The following is a 25,393-nucleotide window of genomic DNA, read 5'->3' as shown; positions in this document are numbered from 1 at the left end:
CCATCATGGTCAGGGACTTGAAGAATAGCTTGAAGAGGCTTCCTGACTACCAACAGCCTATTTCCTGCAGAACCATAGCATCAAACACACAACCACTGCTACTCCATCCCTCACCCTCACTTTGGAAAAAAAATACAGACTACCTGACTATGCTCCTTCTTCTTCCGTATAGGCAGAGACCCAAGAGCACGGCTCAGGCGAGAAAGATTATACAGTGGTGGGTGGTCAGGGGAGGCAGAGGAGTGACTTTAAGAGTACTTGGACCCGGTCGACTATGCTATGGTAACAGAAATATGCCACTGTCGTTTTGACTTCATAAGGAAACGCATGGAGGAGTGTGTTCCCACCAAAACCATTTGGGGGTTCCCTAACCAGCAGCCTGTACTGAACCAGGATATCCAGAATCTACTGAGGAGCAGTCAGTCTGCCGTTTCAGAGCGATACAGGAAATCCAGGCACAATGTCCAGAAGGCCAATGAGAATGCAAGACATTTCGGGACCAAACTGGGGGCTCAGACGGATGTTGGAAACTGTGGCAGGGTTTGCATGCCATCATTTTCTACAAGGTGAAACTGAGATGATCAATGGACAGCAACACTCACAGGCAAGCTCAATCCTTTCCACTTTAAAAGGGAGAACAACGATTAACCTCAGTCTTTGATGACTGTGCGATCTCAGTCTCCAAGGCCAAAAGATCTTTCTTAATGATGAACCCTCTGAAAGCATCTGGCCCTGATGATATATACCTGGCCACGTTCTCAGAACCTGCACTGATCAATTGGCTGGAGCTTTTGTAGACACCTTCAACCTCTCACTACTATGATCTGAGTTTTCCACCTGCTATAAAAGGACATTCATAACATCACCATAAGAAGAACAAAATGACATGTCGCAACGACTATCGACCAGTGGCACTCATTTCTATTACGATTAAGTGCTTTGAGAGATTGATAATGATGCACTCCTGCCTCAATAATGACCTGGACTCACTTCAATTCGGCTATGACCACAACAGATCGATAGTTTGTGCAAAATCTCTTGTTCTCTACTCTGTGCCGTATCATAGGAACATGTACGTCAAGCTATTGTTCATCGACTACAGCCTGGCATTCAACACCATTCAACGTATCTCTTCCAAACATCAAACTCGGGGAACTAAATCTCTGCTCCTCACCACACAACTACATCAACCTCCTCATTAGCCCCATTGTGAATATTGAACTATTCTGCACTCTATACCTTCCACTTTGCTCTACCTATTGTACTTGAGTTTGGCTTGATTTTATTTATGTTTAATATGATCTGTTTGCCAAACCTAGTTTTTTTTACTGTACCTCGGAACACATGACAATAATATACCAAACCCCAAGTGACAATTTAATTGTATCAGTTCATATGACAAATAAACGCTCTGATGCTTGATCCAGGTTAAATTCTCTACTGCAAGATGACATAAAAGATGCTGAGTGATCAAACTAGCAGCTGGAATAATTACTTTAAATGACCTGGTTCAACTGGATTGATGACAGATGCTAATATGTCTATTAAATGAGCACAAATTATAATAAAGAAACAACACGTCGAAATTTAAGAGGGCAAAAACAAATAGTAACTATGCATAGTACATAGTTTATAGTAACTGCATAAACAATAAGCTGCTCTGGAAAATCAAGGCTACATTGACTCTTCCATGTGATTTTCCACAGGATTTCACCAGCCCTACCCGCTGCCCGTGCTCAATGCCTTTGGTCCCCACCCACCCAGGCCCATCTTTTCCAGATTTAGAGAGTCAAATAAGCCAAGCTTTCATACCAGAGGCATCATGCATGGCAAAGCAGGTACCACAAATCTACTGGCCCTTAATGCAATGTATCTCCAAGCTCTTGGCTTGATTATATTCATTTACAGCTATTCACTGTACCCAAGTACATGTGACAATAGATGTAAACCTGGTACTCATTGTATGGCCTTTGACTCATCGCTGACACTCAGAAGATTTGCACTAAATTCAAGGTGCCAGAGAAATAACCAAAGGTGGCTAGATAGGAGTGCATTGGCAAATGAAGGCTCGGTGCAACAAGATAATTGATTTGAGCAGCAGAACTGCAACACCAGAAACTGAAACGTGCTTTTGTTGTTGGAAGGACAAGTGGTCTGACACATATATGGGATTATGCCAGAGCACGAGTGAGAGAGAGCAACCCAGAAAGAACAATAATAATAACATGAGCAAAGCACAAAGTACTGGAGTAACTCAGCGAGTCAGGTAGCATCTGTAGAAAAAAAGGCTGGGCAACATTTTGTGTTGGGATTCTTCTTCAGAGCCGGAACCCTTCTTCAGACCTGAAACGTCGCTATCAATTCCCTCCACAGATGCTGCCTGACCTGATGAGTTACTCCAACATTTTGCATTTTGTTCAAGTTTCCATCCAGCATCTACAATTTCTTGTATCTCCAATAATAAAAACACACTGTCCATGCAAGTTACCTGAAGTTGCTGATTTTGACATGAACAATGTGCCCAGATGATAAACAAAATGCTGTTCCTCAAGCTTAGGTTTGGCTTCGATATAACAATGCAGGGGACCGGACAAAGAGATCAGAGTGAACGTGGGATATAGATCATAGTGACAGGCAACTGGAGTTGCTCATGTGAACAAAACCAGATTGATCTGCAAAGCACTCAACCATCTGCACTTTCCTCTGTTCATCTCTACATAGAAACATAGAAATTAGGTGCAGGAGTAGGCCATTCGGCCCTTCGAGCCTGCACCGCCATTCAATATGATCAATGCTGATCATCCAACTCAGTATCCCGTAACCTGCCTTCTCTCCATACCGAGTGCACACGTACCGTATCATCTGCCAAGCGTTTTGAGCATATTCAAGTTGATCATCAGTATTTTTTTTTTTCAAAAATAAATGGAGATGTTTTATTGTTTTAATTAAATATTTTTAATTTAATTTTTCTTTGATTATTTGACAATTTCGATACTTAGTGAAAGCTGTCATTGACAGGAGACAACAATCTCGTAACAGATACATGGATAGGAAAGATTTAGAGGCATATGGCGGGCAAACAGGACTAGCTTAGATGGGGCATCTTGGACGGCATGGACGTTGAGCCAAAGGGCCTGTTTCCACGCTGTGACCCTATGACTCTAATTAGCTCAGCCTTCCATCAAACTTGTCAGGGGCATTCCGAAAGTAGGATCTCAGGGTGGCTGTTGAAGGAAGCAAGAGGAAAACTCACCAACACTGCTCACAATCTTCCCAGTTTTTGTAGACCTGGAAGTGGTGTAATTGGGACTGGAGTCATGTATCACTTACAAAGAGCAAAGAGAAGTGATAATTATAGGATGATAAAACGCTGACGATGGGAATCTTTTAGAGATTATCATCCAAAATAATCTAATTGACGTTTGGTGAAGTATGAGCTCATTGAAGTAGCCACAGATTTATTGAAGATAAATTCCATTCAACCACAGAGCTCTTTGATAACGTAACAAGATATGGGATTAGAGAGGAAATAGGTACAGATAGAAAACTGACCAAGAGAAAGAAAAGAACATGCAAATGTATGAGTCTTTTCATTCTTCCTCCACCCCCACCTTCCATCGCCCCCAAAGACTGCTAGGTAGTGGTGTTCCCCAGTAATCGGCACAAAGAACATTGTTCTTTCTGATATCATTAACGATACAGATTTGCAAGTGACATGTTCAAAGTTTTCAATAAGTAACAAGCATTGAGACAGCATGACTGTGCACCAGCACTGCTGTCCCACGGTTCACAGTGGAGATCAATCCAAAACTTGGCCCCGTCCATGTGGAATCTGCACATTTAGTTTAAAGATACAGCGTGGAAATAGGCCCTTCGGCTCACCGACTATCAATCACCCGTTCACACTCATTCTACGTTATCTCATTTTTTCATCCACTTCCTACACACTATGGGCAATTTACAGAGTGACAATTAACAGACAGCCCTGCCCGTCTTTGGGATGTGAGAGGACACCAGATCACATAAACTCACACGACCACCAGGAAAACATATAAATTCCAGATAGGGAGCACCCGAAATCAGGATCGAACCCTGGTCTCTGGCACTGTGAGGCAGCAGCTCAACCGCTGCACAATTGTATTTTCCTTACCACTATGTGATTTTCCCTTGTGTTCCAATTTATTCCCACATCTCAAAAGACGTAATGGCTGGCAAGTGAATTAACAACTGTAATTTGGCCTTGTGTAACCCTGTGGTGAAAGAACCAGTCTGTGGGAGGCATTGGCTGATGGGGATAAGCAGTGCCTTTTTTTGTGACAGTACCGTGCCACTACAGCATACCGGAACTTCCAAAGAGTTAAAAACAATTTTTTCAAAGTTTGAGAATTTTTAATATTACAAAAATATTACATTTAGAAGCAAGGTGCTTGGCAAAAGATCCAGATATCATGAGGATTTCCATTTTGAAAACACAGAACGTCGTTATCCTCGGAAATTCACTGCCTTGAAGCCTTATAAAGGACACAAATGCAAAATATTTAAATGATAGGTAAAGAGCACAAGAATTAAATTAACTGAAGACCAATCAAAAAGCCAACAGCTCCTTCTGTGCTGTTGTCTACTTTCTAATATTCTGAGACCTTGCAGCCTTTCAGGTAAGTCTTTGGATCTAAATACAGAAATGACAAGAGCACAGGAATTTTTCTCTCACTACTATGAAAATAAATTGTGGTCTCAGTAACACAACTGGCTCGAAGGGCCGAATGGCCTACTCCTGCACCTATTGTCTATTGTCTCGTTTGTAAAAAAGGTCAAATTAATAAAATGTTCTGCAGTCTAGATCTGGCATTCAATGCTACATCCTTCTGTAACAGCGGCTTGGAGATGAATCCATTGAAATGTTGATATTTGGTCAACTCAATATAAATCAAACCTAATAGAATACATTAAATTCAGAGTTGCAAAGACCAGGAAATGTGTCCAATTCAGTGACCGCAATCTATTTACAGTTCTTATAACATGTAAACAAGTCATGAAGGCTCTTCTCATTCCATAAAGCAGCATCTGACCATTACCTGGCTTAACCTTCATTCCCCGTTTCAAACTCACCGTCCCCACCACTGCTACTTTACCAATTACTAAATATAAAGATGCACATTTGATACTGTACAACAATAGGTTCAGTTCAGTTTATTTTCACGTGTACCGAGGTATAGTGAAAAGTTTTTGTTGCGCGCTAACCATAAGTGACAATACATAATCACAATTGATCCATTTACAGTGTATAGATACATAAGGGAATAATGTTTAGTGCAAGATAAACCCAGCAAAGTTTGATCAAGGATAGTCCGAGGGTCTTCAAAGAGGTAGATAGTAGTTCAGCACTGCTCTCTGGTTGTGGTAGGATGATTCAGTTGGCTGATAACAGCTGGGAAGAAACTGTCCCTGAATCTGGTGGTGTGCGCTTTCACACTTCTATACCTTTTGCCTGATGAGAGAGGGCAGAAGAGAGTGGCCAGGGTTGTCCTTGATTATGCTGCTGGTCTTACCGAGGCAGCATGGGGTAGAATTGAGTCAATAGAAGGGAAATCCATCAACCAGGATTTTACAAGATCACATTAGAGGTATTTCCGAGTCATTATTTAAGTGGGTAGCCTTACGAAGACTCACTCAACTGGTTCTTTGAATGAAATAATCAGTTTTCAAGGTAGGATTAAGAACATAGGCCTGTACTTTCTGTGATTTTTAAAAAAGAGGCAAGATCTTTTTAAAACTTTTTGAGACACAAGGAACTGCAGATGCTGGAATCTTGCATGTAAAACAAAGCGTTTAAGAAAGAACTGCAGATGTTGGAAAAATCCGAAGGTAGACAAAAAATGCTGGTGAAACTCAGCGGGTGAGGCAGCATCTATGGAGAGAAGGAATTGGCAACGTTTCAGGTCAAGACCCTTCTTCAGACTGATGTCGGGGGAAAGAAAGGAAGGAGGTGGAGACAGTAGTACTTGTGGGAGAACTGGGAAGGGGAGGGGAAGGAGGGATAAAGCAAGGGCTATCTAAAATTTGAGAAGTCAATGTTCATACTGCTGGGGTGTAAACTACCCAAGCGAAATATGAGGTCCTGTTCCTCCAATTTGCTCTGGGCCCCACTCTGGCAATGGAGGAGGCTCAGGACGGAAAGGTCAGAGTGGGAATGGGAGGCGGATTTGAAGTGCTGAGCAACCGGGCGATCAGGTTGGTTTAGACGGACTGAGTGGAGGTGTTCAGCGAAGTGATTGACAAACCTGCGCTTGGTCTCGACAATGTAGAGAAGTTGACACCTGGAACAGCGGATGCCATAGATGAGGTTGGAGGAGGTGCAGGTGAACCTTTGCCTCACCTGGAAAGACTGATCTGATCCTTGGAGGGAGTCGAGGGGGAAGGTAAAGGGACAAGTGTTGCATTTCCTGCGGTTGCAGGGGAAAGTACCCGGGGAGGGAGTGGTTTGGGAAAGGAGTTACGGAGGGAACGGTGTCTGCGGAAAGCAGAAAGGGGAGGAGATGGGAAGATGTGGCCAGTAGCGGGATCCCATTGGAGGTGGCAAAAATGGCGGAGGATTATATGTTGTATGCGACGGCTGACGGGGTGGAAGGCGAGGGCAAGGGGGACTCTGGCCTTGTTACGAATGCCCTTGTTAAACCAAAGTGCTGGAGTAATTCAATAGGTCTCTGGAGAACCTGGACAGGCAATGTTTCAGGTGGTGTAGGAAGAAACTGCAGATGCTGTTTACACTGAAGATAGACATACAATTCTGGGTTAACTCGGCAGGTCAGAGCATCTCTGGAGAAAAGGAATAGGTGATGTTTCAGATCGAGATCCTTCTTCAGACAGAGTGGTTCTTCAAGAAGCATCCCGTCCTGAAACGGTGCCTATCCATGTCCTCTGGGTGTGAAGGGTCTCGACCCGAAACATCACCCATTCATTTTCTCCAGAGATGCTGACTGTCCCGCTGAGTTACTCAGGCTTTTTGTGTCTATCCTCTGGAGATGTTGTCTGACCTCAGTTCAGTTCAGTTTGCTTCCGAGTTCTTCCAGCACTTTATGTTCTTTTTCATACTTACATGATTATGAGCAGTCTGGCCAGACTGATACAGTTAGGTTGTTTTCCCACATGGGGGAACTTGGAACTAGGACACACAATAAAGAAGCACTCATTTAACATTGTAATGAGGAAGCATTCTATTTTGCCTGAATCTTGGGAATATTCTACCTCGAAATAGATGTGGCTGGGGAGAATTAAGTATACTCAACGCTGTGAAAGATTTTTTTTTTACTTCAATAGCATGAAGTTGCAGTGATCAGACAGGAAGTAGAGTTGAGGCTAATTACCATATCAGCTAAAAACATATTGAAGAGATTCAAAGTATTGTTTGGTTTACACATGCCTCTGATTCTTGATGAGATACTTCATTAAGAATTAATTTTAAGATCAGTGAAAATTCCACAAATGTTTGCAGAATTAAAAAAATGTAAATGATGGAAAGAAAACAACGATTAAGATGAACAATATCTTCTTCTAAATCATAAAACTGACCGTTATTGCTAGCAGAGGATTCTTTTAAATTATTATAACCAGCATATGTGTTACAATGTCCCCATTCACTTTACAACAATACCAGATAGCAGTTCTTCCATAAGCCACATTTCAATGTAAATAAAACAGCAATGAGAAGCAGTAAGAACCATTTTAAGAGACTGCATTTAGCTGCTCTCCAAAAATAGTAATACCTCTGACTTGAAATGTAAATACTAGCGCATGCCACCATTTTTTTCCTGTTTTCACACCTGGCTTATAAGGATCTTCCACAGCCAATGGCGAAGTCTGCTGCCAGGAATTATAGTAAACACTTTCACACTGTGAATCAGCAGTTTGTGCACTCTTGCCACGCAATGGAATTTATTCTCCAGAATAAAGCACTCATATTTGCAATGTCGGCACACAAGTACAGAGCTTAAACTGGAATTCAAATTACCAGGCTACTTGCATTCAACTCTCTCCGAGATTCGGTCATGACAGACAGTCGTTTAAGCCCACGCAAAATGGAGGACAGGGAGAAAGAAAATGGGAGAGGGAGGAAGACAAAATGTGGGAAAACATATCCAGGTTAAATTCTGCCAGCATTTTGTTTTCAACACAAGTCATACAACACAGAAACAAGCCGCTTAGCCCACTGCGTCTAAGTGAATCAGTGGGCACCCATTCTACTAATTTCACCTTCCAGTATGCTTTCTATGCCGATTATTAAATTATTTAAGTGCTCATCCAAACAATAGACCATAGGTGCAGAAGCCAATCAATGTGATCATGGTTGATCATCTGTAACAGCGACACTGCTTCCACCATTCTCTCCAACAGTGCATTCCAGGTACTCACCTCACTTTGGGCGAGAAAGATCCTCCTCAGATCCCCTTTAAATCTCTTGCCCCTTATCCTAAATCTCTCTGCTTTGTTTTTAGTCACCAGAGGAAATGTTTCCTGTGGTCCACCTTATCTAAAACCCTCAATTTTACTTAACGCAATCATGACCCGCCTTTGTCTCCTCTATTCCAGGAAAAATAAGACCTGGCCACTCTAGTCTCTCCTTATAACTGAAAAGCTGAATCCAAGGCAACATCCTTGTGAATCTCCACTGCACCCTCTCCATCACCATCATATCTTTTCGGTGACCTGAACTGCATGCAATACCTCAGTTGCGGTCTGACCAATGTTTTATAATAGAACCTTCCTGCTTGTGTTAGTGTTCACTTCCTCTTTTAATAAAGGCCAGTACCCCATATGCCTCCTAACCACATTATCAACCTCCACTGCCATCTTCAAGAGCCTTTGGACTTGCATCCTACATTCCCTCTGTTCCTCAATACTCCCAAAGGTTTTACATCATTAGTATGACCAAAAATGCTTCAACTCCCACTTATTAGGATTAAACCCCATCAGCCCATTTCACCAACACAACATAATCCAGAACTCTCGCTTAACTTTTTTTCCCTGTAGCCAGCCGGGCAACCTAGGCAGCTTTTTAGGTTGCCAAATGACAGTTTAGGTGGTCATTTAAGACGGCTTGCATGACACGTGCGATAATGTGCTCGGACGAAGTGCGTAGTTACCAGTCGGAATTATGCTCAATGAAGCATTCACATATTATTTCTGCTTCAAATAAAGTCACAAACTAAACATATTCACCAATCAAGACATGATATATACCCCAATGACATGCAGCAAAATTACAATACAGTATCTCATCTCCTTTTACAAGTTGCAATTAATGCAATTTCTATTATTTCTTTCCACTTCTGGTTGGATTATTCAGCGTATGATCAACCTCAGTGAGACCAAGTGCAGGCTTGGCGATCGCTTCACACAGCACCTACACTCAGTTCGCAATAACCAACCTGATCTCCCAGTGGCTCAGCACTTCAGCTCCCCCTCCCATTCCGATTCGGACATTTCTGTCCTGGGCCAGAGAGAGGCCCACCGCAAATTGGAGGAACAGCACCTCATATTTTGCTTGGGTAGTTTACACCCCAGCGGTATGAACATTCGCTTCTCCAATTTCAGGTAGTCCTTGCTTTCTCCCTCCTTCCCCTCCCATTCCCAGCTCTCCCACAGCCTACTATCTCCGTCTCTTCCTTTCTTTTTCCCGACATCAGTCTGAAGAAGGGTCTCGACCTTGAAACGTCGCCTATTCCTTCGCTCCATAGATGCTGCCTCACCCGCTGAATTTCTCCAGCTTTGTCTACCAACGGGATCCCACCACTGGCCACATCTTCCCATCTCGAAGGGCCGAATGGCCTACTCCTGCACCTCCATGGCCAGAGTGAGGCCAACCGTAAATTGGAGGAGCAGCACCTCATATTTTGCTTGGGCAGTTCCCACCCCAGCTGTATGAAAATTGACATCCAATTTCAGGTATTCAATTCTCCTCCGCCTCCCAGCTCTCCCTCAGCCCACTGTCTCCGCCTCTTCCTTTCTTCTTCCCACCCCTGCACCCTCACATCAGTTTGAAGAAGGGTCTCGACCCAAAACGGCCCATTTCCTTGGCTCCATAGATGCTGCCTCACCCGCGAGTTTCTCCAGCATTTTTGTCTCCCCATGCACACAAGTTCAGTTATCCCACTTTCCTCACCCATTCCCTACACATTAGGAGCAATTTTACAGAGACAAGTTAACCTACAAAGCCAATGCATCTTCGGATGTGGGAGGAAACCTACATGCTTGCAAGGAGAATGTGCAAATTCAACACAGAAAGTGCCTGAGGACAGGATCGAACACAGATCCCTGGCGTGTGAGGCAGCAAGTCCACCAGCTGAGCTACTATATTTTATTTTCCACACACAAAAATTCCTACGTTGATAACTTTGGTTACTAAAAAAAAAAGAAACTATCCATTTTCAGTTTTTAATCTCTAAGTGATGCTATGTCCCCCTTTACGGCTGCTGTGTTTTAATTAAGTTCAAGACTATGGAACAGTACATTGCCATAATGTTGCTGCCTAAAATTGCCAGAGACCCGGAATTGATCCTGAATATGGGTGCTGTCTGTATGGCGTTTGCTCCATTTCCCTTTGATAGCATGGGTTTTCTCCGGGTGCTCTTGTTTCCTTCCACATTCCAAAGGTGTGCAGGAACCTTTTTCAGACCCAACCCAAAACGTAATATTTTCCTTTTGTCCAGAGATTCTGTCTGACCTGTTGAGTTACTCCAGCTTTTTGTGTCTATCTTGAGTTTAAACCAGCATCTGCAGTTCTTTCCTACACACACAATACTATACGATATAACTTTATTAATCCCAGGAGGGAAATTGTGTGTGTATGTGTATAGTTATATATTCATATATAAATATACACTGTTTTGTTTTCTCGTTTATAACATTGTTTACAGAGTACTATGTTTACATATTCTGTTGTGCTGCTGCAAGTAAGGATTTCATTGGGACATGAGAGAATAAAACACTCTTGACTTACGTCGCTAATGTGTGGGATAGAACTAGCGTACGGGTGATCGGTGGTAGGCATGGACTCGGTGGGCCAAAGGGCCTGTTTCCACACTGTATCTTTAAATTAAACTAAAAACACTAAAACCAGAGGAAATCTAAAGAAGGGTCTCTACCCGAAACGTCACCCAATTTCTTCCTTCCCAGAGATGCTGGCTGCTCCATGGAGTTCCGCCGCACAATTAAAGCATGGAATAGTCTTCACCCTACTATCGGTACCCAACCAGAAGCAATTCAATTTAAGGTAGCTCTTTTTTCCCCCAAGAACCCTTTTTGTTTAAGTCCAAGTCAAGAGAGTTTTATTGTCATGTGTCCCAGATAGGACAATGAAATTCTTGCTTGCTGCAGCACAACAGAATATGTAAACATAATACAGAACAGGACCAGGAAACCAAGAAGCAAGAGTTACTCCAGCTCCAGCGAGTGAGTCTGCGTTGGTTTTCTGCGGTCGTGGCGAGTGGACAGCAATGGCAGCCAGATCTCCCACCATGCAAAGGGAGGGAGAAAGTGGCCAACGCCGACCAGTTGCAGTGGCAGTGCGCATATGCAGGGCGGCACATGCGCACAACCACGGCTGATAATGTGCTGGCCAAAGATCCTCGCTATAGGATCTTTGGTGCTGGCCGTGGTTGTGCGCATGTGTAAGGCGGCCGGCCATGCCGGCGGACGAGGAGCGGGCGGAGACCCGAGACACGGACACGGATAGTGGGCGGAGACGGAGAGCGACAGAGAGAGAGAGAAAGATAGAGAGGGGGCCCGCTCAGAATTAAACGATAGGTGTCCCGGGTGCTTGCCAAGCCGTGCAAAATGCCATGGCTTTTAGGTTGCCCGGTGGAACTTTGGGTTGCCATTGCCAACCGGGCAACCGCTAATTTCGAGCCCTGTAATCCCAATACCATCTCTCAATACCGCCACTCTGTGTCATGTGTGAATTTACTGATCATGACTTACACAGTCACATCCATATCATTCTTGTATATTACAAACAGCAAGGATCCCAGCACACATCCTGTGGTGCACCATGAGTTACTGCATCTAATCACAAAAACAGCTCTCCACTATCGTCTTCGGTCTCCTAGAGCCATGCCAATTGATTCCAATTTGCAAACGTGCTCAGCAACATATTCTCTTACCTTTTCGATCAGACTCCCATATGGAACCTTGTCAAAGACCTTACTGGCGCCACTTAATCATCGTCTACTCCAACGCCCTATCAATACACTTTGTTACCTCCTCAAAACAATGAATCAGGTGACTCCGACAAGATCTTCCCCATAACATAGCCATGCTGGCCATCTCTGGTCAGTCCCTGCCTTTATAACTAATCATTAATCCTGCCCCTCAGAAGTTCTTCCAATAACCTCCATCCCACTGATATTAGGCACACACGTATATAATGACAGGGCTTTTCACTGGTGCCCTTCTTGACAATGGAGCCAACATTTGCTGACCTCCAATCATCTGGTAGTTCAGTTACGTCAACTAAGATTTAAAAATCTCAGCCAGAGCCACAGCAACCTCCCTTGCATCCCCTAGCAGCCAGGGATAAACCTGGGGATTTAATTGTCTAACCTTGGGGATTTAACCACCTTTAAGCCCACTAAAGCATCAAGTAAGTCATATTTATTTACAGCGACTGGTTCTAGTTTTTCATCTTCCCCTTCGCCAAGATCTCCAACTGCAAATGCCGTTTCCTTTGTGAATACCGATGTTAAGAATTCATTTTAGGACCTCATCGATGTCTTCCTCTTCCATGAACAGATTGCCCCCAATGTCCCGCATGGACCCGACCCTACTCTTTCCTTGGTAGACAAAAATGCTGGAGAAACTCAGTGGGTGAGGCAGCATCTATGTCGAAACCCTTCTTCAGACTTCACTCTTAATATACATAAAAAGCCTACAGATTTGCCTTAACACCGTCCTCCAGTGACATTTCAAGAACCGTCTTTGCCTACCTAATTTATTTTCAAAGCGACACTCTACTCATTATACCCTAGACAGGCATACCCAGTATTAATTCTCAATATCTGCCATATGCTTCCTTTTTTGTATCTTTAACCTACCCATGATATCTCACTCACTAAAACATAAAATAGTACAGGAACATAGCCCTTCGGCCCACAATGTTTGCACTGAACATGATGCCAAGATAAACTAATCCCTTCTACTTGCACGTGATTAGTTGTGTTGAACATTAGTTCTTGAGCAAAGCACAAAGTGTTGGAGTAACTCAGTGGGTCAGGCAGTATCTATGGACGACAGGGATAGGCGACGTTTCGGATCAGGATTCTCCTTAGTTCTTGTTGCACTTGATTAGCTCTAGTTCGTACCTGTTAAGCATGGTTTCACTCTTATTGGAACATGCTGGCCCAGAACTCTCACTATTTCTCCTATGTATGCTTCCAACCAGGAAACAAGCCTACCTGCAAAAAGATGCTCTCACACTCCTTTTGCCAAATCGTGTCATATAGTGAAATTGGCCATTCCCAATTCAAGTAAATGTGAAGATATTTATGTCATTTAAATATTATGTCATTTTAATATTAGTCTAAAAAGGCATTATGTTAGCTGCTGTATTCGCATTGTACAGAACCAGTCAAAACCATTAAAAAAAACAGGCAATTCAGGTTGACAAATTTAGGAATAAGTGATCAGAAATAAGCAATAATTTGAGAGATATACAAACTTAAACAATCTCTTCTCCATTTAACTTCAAGCTTAAATCAAACAGAAAGCGAGATGAACCATTTGGCGCAGGCTTGCATTTTAATACAAACAAATGTTGTGCCATTGAAGACTCAATGGGCCAAATGGCCTAATTCTACTCCTATGTCTTATAGTCTATTGAATCCTTTGGGAGAGATATTAGGGCAAGTTGTTCACTTCGATGTTAAAAAAAATGTGCCTTGCCAACATTCCATTTTGAATGTATCTCATCAAATGTACGTCAATAAGCAAGTTCGGTATTCCGAAAAATACAAGGAATCATGGGATTTGTCAAAGGTCGAACGCTACAAATAAAAATCGAACGGAGCGCTGTAGATTCAGTGAGTATTCAGTAGTTTGGATCCGATTTTTTTGTCTTTTTTCAGTGGGAATGTGACGGGGGGGGGGGGGGGGGGGACAGACAGACTGGACTGGCTCTCTCGGCAGCTGCACACCTCACCCGCAGCCAGGATCGAACCCGCCAATGGACTGTGCCAGTACCATCAACAGCACCAGCAGGCGCCCAGCCTGCCCATGGCTGGCAGGAACCCGTCCGCAGAATCTCTCTCCGACCAGGATGACTCCAACAGCAGTGGCTCCGAGTCCCCCATTTACGAGCAGGGCCGGCGGCTGCCCATCTTCAGCAGGATCTCGGTCGGACTGAGGGGAGGGGGATGGAGGTGGAGGGCTGCCGGCCAAACCCGACGGGACAGGCAGTGCCGAGCTGGAGCCAGCAGCTGCAGTCCAGGGCTGCCCCGCCAGCCCAGGGCCACCCCGGACAGGGAGGGAACAAGAACAGCCCATCAGCAATTCAACAGCGCCCACAGCGACGGTGAACCGGGACCGACCCCGATCACGGACAAAACGCAAGACAGCACACAATGCAGCACCACCGTTGCCGAGTGTTTATAGCTAGTGACCTATGACCTGGGCATGCGCAGTCGGAATATTTTCAGTGTTGGTTAGATAACAGTGCAGGAAGAATATTGGACCAGAACTTGGGCAGTCCTTTGCAGGCAATAACACAGATTAACAATGTATTTTTCCAATATTCATGTCCTGATCAGCAGCAGGACTTTGCACAGTTATTGTGACCTGCTGAGACTGCACAGGTCCTTCTCACGAAGCTGCTGAAATAAAAAATGGCCCCCACTCTTTCTGGTTTAGCTTGTTGACATTCCAACTGACACTATGAAGCATTCAAAAATTGTTGTCATTCTTTTCAATTAACAGTATAAATAAACTAAATGGAAATCCTTAAATATTTCAGAAAACAAACAATCATAGCATCAACTAAATTTCAAATATTTATGAAATAGATCCAGTGAAGCCACCTCCTCCATTTACATTAACAGACACTATTCCTGCGGCAGGTGCAATTGGAATAGTTTTTTCAGACAAGAGTTCTCACTATCACTGCCGTTGACCTACCAACACTCGGTTGGACGCTTCTTGGATCTAGTGCATTGGGATGCAGACAGGGAAAGACTCACTACAAAGGTTGACAGCAACAAGCACTGGTTTATATTGGAATCTCAGACATAGTGGCATTCACATGCTGAAATGACAGTGGCTCTGCTTGACACTGCTTGGGTTTCACTGCAATATTGAACCACCATATTTACCAATAAACAACACCCCACTCCAGAGTGCAACATGTGCTTTAATATAGTCAAACATGAAGTAGCGTGCAATTTTAACGAAATAATCCAACTCATATTTAACATGGACTGCAGAGGAATAATATCTGAGATGACAAATCAATTCGCTCATGCAACACACAGAATCAACACAACATTAAAGAGACTGACCACTTGTTGAAAGATAGCTAATTGACAGATCTAACGAAAGACAACAACTAATGCTGAGGTTACATATCGAATTTAAAAAAATTGAACCATACTGATATCAATTTTCAAATTACCCAGGAAAAAGAGATGGAAATTCAGGAACACAAATAAAACAGATAGACAGCTGATATATGGATATGATAATGTTTAAGATGGAACTGCAGATGCTGGGAACTCAAATGTAGAAAAAAATGCTGGGGAAACTCAGTGGGTGAGGCAGCATCTATGGAGAGATGGAAATGGGCAATGTTTCGGGTCGACACCCTTCTTCAGACTGATGTGAGCGTGGGGGGGGGGGGGGGGCTGGGAAGAAGAAAGGAAGGGGCGGAGACAGTGGGCTCCAGGAGAGCTAAGAACGGGAGGAGAAAGCAGGGACTACCTGAAATTAAAGAAGTCAATGATCATATCATAGGGGTGCAAACTGCCCAAGCGAAATATGAGGTGCTGCTCCTCCAATTTACGGTGGGCCTCACTCTGGCCATGGAGGAGGCCCAGGACAGAAAGGTCAGATTCGGAATGGGAGAGGGAGTTGAAGTGCTGAGCCACTGGGGGATCAGGTAGGTTAATGGATATGATAATGGAAGTCTATCCAAGAGGAAAGAGGATGAAAGTGGGATAGGTAAACATTCTCGTCGACAGAACAAAGTTATCTCACAAAATGACCACCATATCTGTTATTTCCCCAATGTAGTTTGCAGTAAGCAATAAAAACAATTTGTAAGGAGAAAACATCATATCTAATGTCATATTTAAAATGATTAAAGTCAGCATGATCATCCACACCAATTTACTTAAAAGCAATGAAATGGTTAGATAAAACATTCCATAACAACTACTGAATCAATGAGTCAATTCAACTGTGGTTGTGTAACATCTGCAGACGTTACACTGCCCGTGATGACACAGCAGCTGGCTTTTAACAGCATTAGATTCAACCGTTTGTCAAAACTGCTGCAAGGAATTTAAAGCAACTTCATTAAGGACTCCATTGAATGTGTGTACTGAAAATGATGTCTTGACTTATTCCCTTCATCTCAGACTGTAAGTCTTTTTCTAATCCTACACGATATTAAAGCGCACAACCTTCCAATGTTTAGTTTAGTTTAGAGATACGGCGAGGAAACAGGCCTTTCAGGCCACCAAGACTGCGCCGACCAGCGATTCCCCACACACCAACACTATCCTACACACGCTAGGGACAATTTACAATTTTACTAAGCCAATTAGTCTATAAGCCTGTACACACTTTGGAGTGTGGGCTGAAATCGAAGCACCCGGAGGAAACCCACTCGGGTCACTTTGAGAACGTACAAACTCCGTAGAGACAGCACCCGCAGTCAGGATTGAACCCGGGTCTCTGGCCACAGTGCGTCTTTTTCTGAATGGTAGAACGATTTACCCGCAACATTCTTTTATAGGTCTAGTTATAATTTCTCAAAGTTAATAAACAATTGAAACGTAATATAAATTGCTTTGACCTAAAAAATTAAAATAATTCATACTGATAGAAAGTTTGTACTGACGGAAAGTTCACTGAAACCAGCTGCACAGGGTTCATTGCTGACAATTTGGTTGCATAAAAGGGACATAGAATTCAGGTCAGGAGACAATAAACAGAGTTACAACCATACCTGCCATACTGCGCACAATTCAGGAGGCAAAATGCCAATAACAAGTCAGAACAAAAAAAAAAAAAATCAGCAAAATATTTACTTCAAAGGGATGAAGGGATGAAGAATTTTGGACAGTTTATGCTACCTGGTGGATTCTAGGGAAACATCAAAGCAGATCTGGAGAAATAAAAATGCACGGTAAGAGAGGAAGTAAAAGGTGCATTGAATAGGTTGGTGGGTAAATAGACATAGAGAGGAGGAAGTGAATGTCATTGAAAGGGAAGCTTTTCTGCTCTGTGCCATGTGTAATATGCTCTAAACTCCTTAATATCTATTTCTGACAGCTGCTGCGAACATAGGTAATGCACCAAATCCATTCCTACTCCTCAAATCATTGAGTCATACATCACGGAAGCAGGCCCTTCAGCCCAACTTGTCCAAGCCTACCAAGACGCCCCATCTACACTAATCCCACATGCCCGTGTTTGGCCCATATCCCTCGAACCTTAAACTGTTCTAAACTATTCCTATCCATGCTAAAGGCCAGAACGGTAACCTATATGTCAAACAGACATTTCTGCCAAGAGTTCTGCCGAAGTAATGATACGGGTTATTGGAAAGTTATTGGGAGTGTGGGGAGTGCAAACGCGCGTAAGATTTGTCCAAAGCAACAGCCTCATGTCTTAAAAACTGAAGGTGCCAGAGTCGGTTCTTGTGCTGCTTTCTTCTAAAAAAAACCCCATCACTCGGCCCTTTAAAATGATAATGGACAGCATGATTGACATCTAATACACTATGCGAGTATCATGGCCATTCCCAATTGTACCCATAATTTGGCGACTTGGAGAGGTGTTGAAGGAGGGCAGTGACTTGCTATCCTCAGTTGCTATTCTCTGGTCAAGCAACACTCCTGTCTAGCTTCTATGTCCACAGCTCATCACAACCAGTCCAGCATTTGCTTCAGTATTTATTGTATTGGCAACTGCATCATGCACGTTTCCACCAGCAGTGTCACAACCTTTAATATTTATTGAACTGTGCCTCTACTATCTGACCTCGATATATTTCAGCATTGCAACTCTTCAATTCAACCAGATATTAAATGTGAAGAGGCTTCATTCACACTGTTGTGCTCAGCAGGAGTTCTGCAAATAACAATCAGTATGTAACACCAACAGCCTGCATTTATATGATGTATTCTACATTGTACATCACAGGGAAGTAATGAGACAAAATAGGATCTGAGAGGGAAGGTATTCGGATGTGGATTTTATTAAAGTGGCATAAAAGAAAGACAAATAGGATAGGGATGGAGGGGTTGGACAAGGCTAATTCTGGAATTGAAGCCAGCAGCTAATGCTGGAACACTTAAAACAGGTTATGTTTAATGGTGTAAACTGGAATTAAGAACCCATTAAGTTTTACATGGTTGTAGGATTGGTAGGACAAGGATGAAAATCTTTAGATTTTAACTGTGATTTACTGTAGTCGAGCAGCACAGTGGTAGAGCTGTAGCCTCACAACAACCCGGATTCAAACCTGACCTCTGGTGCTATCTGTGTGAATTTGCAGGATCAGATGGGTTTTGTCTAGGTGTTCCAGTTTCCACCCAAATCCCAAAGAAAGGCAGATTGGTAGCTTCATTGGCTACTGTAAATAGGCCCAACGTGTAGGTAAATGGCAGAATCGGGGGGGGGGGGGGAAGCGGGGAGCTGACAGGAACTTGGGAGAGATTAAAATGGGATCAGTGTATGCAAGTGCGAGATTGACAGCATGGACTGAGAGGGACAAGCGACCCGTTTCCATCTTGTGCAACTCTCTGATACTGGGCCAGCAAGCCCAGGACGACTGGGTGTACAGGGACAGTGGAAATTCACTAAATATCCACAGAATATTTGTCAAGGAGACTGAGAATATGAAACTGCATTTGCATTGTGATGTGAACATTTAAAATTGAAACAAGTATCAAACACTGTACAGAGATATACAGAAATTTACCACGTTCAAGTTTATAGTGTGACTGTGTGTGTTTTTTCTGGTCCCCCCCCCCCCCCACCACCACCACCACCTCCTTAAAGACGTGCACATCGACATCTTTAAAAGTGCCTCTAGTGTGTAGGGAGTGGATGAGTAAAAGGAATAACATGGAACTGAATTCATAGTATGAATGAGCAATTGATTGGTTGGACTTGGTGGGCCAAAGGACCTGTTTCCGATGCTGTTTCTTTCAATCAATTTGTGAATGACATTCACAAACATCTAATTTTAAATTGCAACTCTGACAGCCCATGAACCTGGGAGCTTTACCAGCTGTCAAGGCCTTTCTGCAAGCGCGGTCTGCTATTCACACTGGAGAAGGCCTGGTGATGTAGTACACAATGCACTCGACCAACATTAAGGGCAGCACAGTGGCACAACAGTAGAGTTGTTGGCTTACAGCACCAAAAATCCATGTTCTACCTGTAATTGCGAGACGTTTCTCCAGGTGCTCTGGTTTCCACCCAAAGTTTCCAAAGACATACAGGTTTGTAAGTTAACTGGCTTCGGCAAGTTTGGAAAATTGTCTCTAATGTGTGTAGTGTACTGTACGGTGTGATCATTGACCGGCGCGGACTCGGTGGGCAGAAGGGCCTTTTCACGCTGTATCTCTAAAGTCTTTAACCTCCCAAAGGAAGAGTGCATGCTAGACCATGCGACAAGGAAGCAACTAACGAGCAGGTCCTAACAACTCCATTTCACTAACTTCTCTAACTTCAGGCAGCCCTTGTTTTCTCTCTCCATCCCCTCCCCCTTCCCAGTTCTCCCACTAGTCTTAATGTCTCCGACTACATTCTATCAACGTCCTGCCCCTTCCCCTGACATCAGTCTGAAGAAGGGTCTCGACCCGAAACGTTACCCATTCCTTCTTCCAGAGATGCTGCCAGACGCGCTAAGTTACGCCAGCATTTTGTGTCTAACTCCATTTCACTACTCCACTGCAAAATCTCCTCAAGGTACGCAGACTTTGATTAAGTTCTTCTCCTCTCTCCAACATGAGTTCTTTGAAACCCTCTCTGTAATTCCTGCTGCTCTTTGACTATGTTCTGCTGCCATCGATCCCCTTCATCGGTATCCACCCATCACTTGGCAGGCTTTGACCCCACCTCTTTTCCAGCATTCTCCTCCACCACACTACAGTCTGAAGAAAGCTCCCCACCCTAATACAGGGCCACAAAGGATGACATTGTGCCATGAGGGGTCCCAACATTTATATTTCATGCTTTAATTTTGGTTTCAATGTTTTAATTTGATATGTGATGCTTTCATTTTGTGATTAATTAACTGCAAAGTCAATATAAAACATGTTTCAAAAACGAATCATTTTAACAGAATTTTCAATTTAATATGCTATCCTAAAGCATGGGCCATAAGTCTAAATGTTTGATCACTTTTGGCCGCAGATGAAAAAGGTTGGGAGGCACTACTCTAAACCAATATATGCTAATCCTTGAATCTAAAATGCTTTCCCCTGTTTCAACATCATCTGTTGTAACTCAGGGTTTTCTCAGAGTGAGTTGAACGGCACTGTATGTCGACTTTCAGATTTATTTGTTTGCAAGATGGCGCCCAAACCAGGTGACTATTTGTGTGCTAGCCACAATCTGAAATCGCATATTACAATCGCCCCACACTTTTAAATCTCTACCTGTACACTGTGTATGGCTCAATTGAAACCATGTATTGTCTTTCCGCTTACTGCATAGCACACAGGAAAAGCTTTTCACTGTACCTCAGTACACATGACAATAAACTAAAACTGAACCGAAACTAACTTGCTTTGGATGTATCTGGAACTTAACATCCTCACTCCTGCTTTACATGGAAACCAGGTTTATATTAATTTAAAAAATCAAAGTGCTGGAAGAAGTAAGCGAATCAAGCAGCATCTGTGGAGAGAAATGAACAGATGTTTTTTTTGGGGTCAAGACCCTACCTCTGGCCTCAGCCTGAAAATGTTAACTGTTCATTTATCTGTCCACTGTCCACCTGACCCGCCGAGCTCCTCCAGCACGTTATTTTAACCCACATGTAAAGGACATGCGGGTTTGTAGGTTAATTGGCCTCTGTAAGTTGTCCCTAGTGTGTAGGGAGTAGATGAGAAAATGGGATAACATAGAACTAGTGTAAACGGGCAATCAATGGTTGGCAAAGTTTCGGTGGGTTGAATGTCCTATCTCTAAACTAAACTAAGCAGGCAGCACCATGTAACTGGGTGACTTAAACTTGCCAGAACAAGGTAGGAGAGGCATTGCCGGAGAGTTGGGAAAGGGAATCTGAAGAGTAGATGGTTGGAGTTTTCTGAGGCAGAGAACTTGGAGTCTGGTAACCACTGGAAGGTCATCGTCCACTGCATCTACCTCCCAGGTCAAGAATACAAAGGCTACAAGGACACCACCAATCCATTGAAAGCAGCAGAGAAAGATTCACAGGCTATTTCAGACTTCGATCAAAGGGCGGCACAGTGGCGCAGCTGATAAAATCACTGCCTCACAGATCCGGGTTCCATCCTGATCTCATGTGCTGTCTGTGTGGAGTTTGCACATTTTCCCTGTCACCATATGGGTTTCATCCTCGTGCTCCAGTTTCCTCCCACATCTCAAAGCCGTGCACTCATAGGTTAGTTGGCCTCTGCAAAAATCGCACCTTGGTGTGTAAGGAGTGGATGCGAAAGTGGGATAACGTAGAACTTGTGTGAACGGGCGATCGGTGGGCCAAAGGGCCCATGTATCTTTCAATCAAAGGCAAAAAAAGCTCAAACTACATTAAAAGAAGGCAGATTTTTAAAACTGTCCATTGGCTTAGCTAGACTAGCACAATTAGAAAAGCACAATTGAAACATCACTAAAACATTAACTAGCAGTAAACCATGCCACAATCGAGTGATCATTGCAAGGGATAAAAGTTCCATTGTAGGCTGCTTCAGAATGCTAACTCAAAAAAACAATGCATTTTGTCTGCTTGTCAAAGAGGGGAGAAAGGTGTAGAGAGGGAGAAATAAAGGGGGGTGAGGGGGGATGTAGAGAGGGGGGAGAGGGAGTGGATGGGGGGGGGAGGTGGATGAGAGGGATGTGAGGAGAGAGGGAGGGGGAGACGGGGGGGAGAGAGATGTAGAGAGGGGGAAGAGAGGTAGAAAGAGAGAGGGGTGAGGGTGAGAGGGGGTGTAGAGGGTGTGAGGGTGTAGAGAAGGGGAGAGGGTGTAGAGAAGGGGAGGAGGGGGTGAGAGAATGGGGAGAGGGAAGAAATGGGGGAGGAGGGGGTGAGAAGGAGGGAGAGGGGGAGAGATGGGGAGAGAGAGGGGGGGGGGGGGGAAAATATCCAACATCCATTCAGACTGCCATATGAAGTGGTTTAATGTGTTGGGAGCCATGAGAATGGGCCTACAACACACAGGTTGTAGCACTGCAGCTAGCTCTTCCAACTGATTAAATCTAAACAAGTGTGTGTTTGGATAATGGAAAGTTCACTTTACAAGAGTGTGAAAAAAGTTCCTATCAAATCGTCTCCCATCTTGTGCGCACTTCTGATTCTGTGGCAGTACAATAACAAGTTTTGCTTGTACAGCATCTTAAACGTTGCAAACACAGTAAGATATTCCAATTCCTGTGCACCACTCTGCAGCAAGACAATTCACAATGGGAAAAATTGTACATTCCACAATCACCAAAAATGCATGTGCTACAGTTTAGAATCTAACCACAGTGCAGCAAATGACAAAAATCAGCAGAGCTGGGATTTTGGCTAACACCAACACTCTAGCTTCCAAAAGTCTCAAGACTGAAATAGTAATCAACTAAATTCACCACATTAAATCACAGATGTTGCCTGACCCGCTGCGTTACACCAGCACTTTATATCCTTTTTTGTTAGCCAGCATCTCGTTTATAGATTATATCACTGTATTGATTTAACCCAGAAATTCCCTTAGTTAATGATTACTTTTACTAAGGCTTAAAAAAGATCATATTGCACAGAAGAGCCACCAATTTACATGCATTCACGTGCATCATTTGTCTAATCAGAAACAATATCCTCCATTTATTTAAGCCGATTTCATCATTGCATGCATGTTCAAGTCCAATATGAATCAAATTTATTTGGCAACACAATCAATTGATGGTATACTTTGCAGCAACCCAGATTTGTTAACTATTAAGAGTTCAACAGCAGATGATGCTCCAATTATAAGCTGTGTTCAAAACATAAATTGTAATGTTACAGCTTTACAGCAGAGCAATTTACAGAGTCTGCAAAAGGAATTCAGTGTTGTTGGATCTCAAGTTGTCTGGGAGTGCTTAGGTATAGTCACTATTATAAAACGTAATTTTTAAATTCAGGTCTGTACACCGCTTTACAGTAAATGATAATCAGAATCATACAGCGAACAGGTCCTTCGGCCCAACTCATCCATGCTCCATCTCCACCAAGATGCTCCATCTATACTACTCCCGTTTGCCCGTGTTTGGCCTATATGAGTGGAGGGGGGAATGATTGGGGGGTGAGCGGAGGGGTGGGAGAGCAGTGGGGGGGAAGGGAGGAGGAGGAGCGCAGGGGGAGCGGAGAGCATGGAACACAAGGGGGGGAGGGGCAGAGTGTGGGGAACACAGGGGGGGAGGGGCAGAGTGTGGGGAACACAGGGGGGGAGGGGGAGAGCGGAGGGAGGGGAGCGGAGGGAGGAGTGGAGCAGAGGGAAGGGGGAATGGAGGGGGCGAGGAGTGAGGGGGAGTGAGTTTGGAAGGGGAATGAAGGGGGGAGTTGGGGGAGACGGAGTAAGGGGGAGGGGAGTGTTGAAGGGGGGAGTGAAGTGGGAGGGGAGTGAAGGGGGGGGGCAAATCTCGTTGCAAATATGTGCAATGACAATAAAACATATTATTATTATAAGGGATGGGAGGAAATGGGGGAGGGTAGTGAATGGGGGAGATATGGGGGGTAGTAGTGAGGTGGTGGTATAGGAGGGGGGGTAGTGGGGGGGTGGTAGTGAGGTGGTGGGATAGGAGGGGGGAGGGTAGGCGAGTAAATGTGGGAGGGGAGGGGGAGAATGGCGTGGGGGAGAGGGGTGGAAGTGAATGGGGGAGGGTAGTGAGGGGGTGAATGGGGGAGGGTAGTGGGGGGGTGAATGGGGGATGGTAGTGGGGGAGGTAGTGAGTGAGGGGGTGGGTGTGAGGGGGTGGTGGGAATGAATGGGGGGGGGGTAGTGGGGGGGGTAATGAATGAGGGGGTGGGGAGGGGGAGGGTAGTGAGGGGGTGAATGGGGGAGGGTAGTGAGGGGGTGAATGGGGGAGGGGGGAGGGTAATGAGGGGGTGAGTTGGGGGGGGGAGATAAGAGTGCGCTCTCCTCTTCCCCTCCCCCCGCGCTCGGGCCTACCCCCACAGGCCTCGGCCTCTCCCCGTCCCCACCCGCCCCCGCTCTGGGCCGCGGCCACTGCACTCACCGAGGCCCGAGGCCTCCTCTTCTTCGTCCTCCTCCTCCTCCTCCCCGCCGCTCCCGGCCCGGCCCGGCCCAGCTCTCCCCGGCGCCGCCTCGCACTCGAGGCCCAGGCTCCCGGCCGCTGGTTGGCTGGCGCCCCGCAGGCGGGCAGGAGGCAGTGGAGGAGACCGGCGGGGGGGAGGGGAGGGGGTGGGGACAGAGGCTGGCCTGGGGTTTAATGTCCGTCCTCGGGGCTGGTTGCGAGGCGAATGTCAGGCTGAGCGCGGCCCAGTGTTCGCTGCCATCCGCCGCCGTCTTCTGCCGCCGCCGCCCGGCGCTGTGACCCGGCCCGCGAAAATGGCCCGCTCGCCCTCCCCGCTCACTCACTCACTCACTCTCTTACTCGCTCGCTCGCTGCAGCGCGGCTCGTGCACAGGGGAGGGGGAGGGGAGCAGCAACTCACACTGTCTCACTCACTCACAGCTCTGCAAACCCTCGCCAACACTCACACTCACTCACAGCTCTGCAAACCCTCGCCAACACACAGTGTGGGGCTGCTGCAATCAATCCCATGCAACTGAGAGGAGAAAAAATAGTTGTTTGTTCTGGTGCAAATAATAATATCCAGTGTGGTGCAAAAAATTATATCCCGTGGTGCAAAAAACTATGTCCATTGTGGTGCAAAAAATTATATCCATCCAGTGTAGTGGAAACTGATATCTAGTGTAATGTAAAAAATTATATCCAGTGTGGTA

The 25,393-nt window shown here is 44.7% G+C and overlaps 1 protein-coding gene across 1 annotated transcript in view; it reads right to left on the bottom strand.

The window, feature by feature from the left end:
• Window positions 1-25,078, bottom strand: part of tbl1xr1a (TBL1X/Y related 1a) — a 98,445-nt gene extending 73,367 nt beyond the window's left edge. Inside the window, exon 1 of the mRNA XM_055646257.1 lies at window positions 24,664-25,078. The gene's annotated coding sequence lies outside the window, so the exon portion shown is untranslated. The remainder of the gene's footprint in view (window positions 1-24,663) is intronic.
• Between the last annotated feature and the right edge of the window lie 315 nt (window positions 25,079-25,393).

The sequence above is a fragment of the Leucoraja erinacea genome, chromosome 14 (genome assembly GCF_028641065.1).
Source record: "Leucoraja erinacea ecotype New England chromosome 14, Leri_hhj_1, whole genome shotgun sequence".
NCBI classification, from domain to species: domain Eukaryota; kingdom Metazoa; phylum Chordata; class Chondrichthyes; order Rajiformes; family Rajidae; genus Leucoraja; species Leucoraja erinaceus.
This window is presented reverse-complemented; position numbering and strand designations above follow the sequence as displayed.